The sequence below is a fragment of the Odontesthes bonariensis genome, chromosome 12 (assembly GCF_027942865.1).
Source record: "Odontesthes bonariensis isolate fOdoBon6 chromosome 12, fOdoBon6.hap1, whole genome shotgun sequence".
Classification (NCBI taxonomy): Eukaryota; Metazoa; Chordata; class Actinopteri; order Atheriniformes; family Atherinopsidae; genus Odontesthes; species Odontesthes bonariensis.
The window spans coordinates 29,633,023-29,634,594 of NC_134517.1; positions in this window are offsets into that span (position 1 = coordinate 29,633,023).

Sequence of the window (1,572 nt, forward strand, 5' to 3'; positions counted from 1 at the left end):
CCAGACTCTTTCTTGATGCTTGTGTAAAATACTTTCATCAGTAAATGTGTGTGTGGAAAAACATTTCCATGTTTCAATACCACAAGTTTGAATTTAAAAACCACCCGAATAAATATCTCCCAGTTTAACTTTGGGGAATTTGGCCTCAGCTGAAGTCTGAAATGAGCAATAAACCAAAAAATGGATGTAAATTATGCAAAGTTATTACATAGATGTTAAAATAAGGTGATGCTTTGCCAGAGTTTTATTTTCTCACCTTCTGAAAGTGACAAACGGAACCTTAAACTGAACAAAACTTAATTTCCAGTTTGACGTCTATTTTCAAACGACACCTTGTTTGCTTGATCAATCAATCAATCAAACTTTATTTACATAGCCCTTTACAATAGCCAACTGGTACTCAAAGTGCTTTACAACAGGATAAAAACGACTACATAAAACACGATTCAGAAATAGTAAAAGTGCTGCAGGGCATTAAACGCCTTCCACAAGTGCAATAAAATGAATTGAATAAAATTAAGATAATTAAAAAAAGAGCTTAAGAACAATTGTTGAAATGTACCAAATTTTTCAGAGTGCGGTGCATCTGATTGAAGCTCCGAAGCCTCCGCCTGACTTTCCTGAGGCAGTTTATTGTGGATATTTGGGTCGGTGTCGTTGCAGTTTCTCCCTCTGGACAGAACTGTCCCTTCGATCCTTTCGATGTTTCACGTATCAGTGCCTGCCACAAGCCTAAAAATAATTATTTACGTCTTTGTGCTGAGCATTAAATGCACAAATAGAAAAAGTAAATAAAACAAAGACGGCAGGGACAGATGGTGAACCAGTGTGGCTGTAAAACTCGGACTAATACAATCATCTTTAACCACAATAAACTTCAAATATCTTTTATTTCTTTGGATTTGATATTTTGTTGGAAAATACAATGACTACATTCTTTAAACCATTTCATTCAAATTTGAAGGAAACACTTCAGAGGTGTTTGAGGCTAACTGGTCAGAGTGGGTTGTCCAATAACCAGATGGTTGGCGGTTAGATTCCCACTCTTTTCCCACACTTTTATACTCCTTATAAAAGCCTATATTAGAGACTTTCCAACTAAAACTTTACCACAGCTGGTTTTTGAAGAGGATCTATTTAATCTGTTCTGAGTGACATTTTAAGATGCCAGAAACTACCTGGTGGAAGCCGTAGTTACCTGAAGTACTTCACAGGTAGAAGGTAGGCAGACCATTGCACGTGACTCAGCCGTTTTAAAGGTTTTTCTTATAAAGAAAAGACATAACTCACTGTTGTGGGTGTTATCTGCTTGTTAGTATGTTGTGATAATGATCAAATTCCACTTTTACAGAGGGAGTGGATCACATTTTAAATTTCGCCCCAAAGTTTTGAGCAAATTTAAGGATTAAAAAAGACTAAAAATGTTAAGCATCTATCATTTTACGTATGATACATGTATCATGATCCATATTTATTAACAGTCCACTTGTTTTCTTATTTTGTATAGAAAGGTTTGAGGGTATCTTTGCAATTCTAAAGCAAGTAAAGTAATGTTGGTTTAATCCGGCAGAA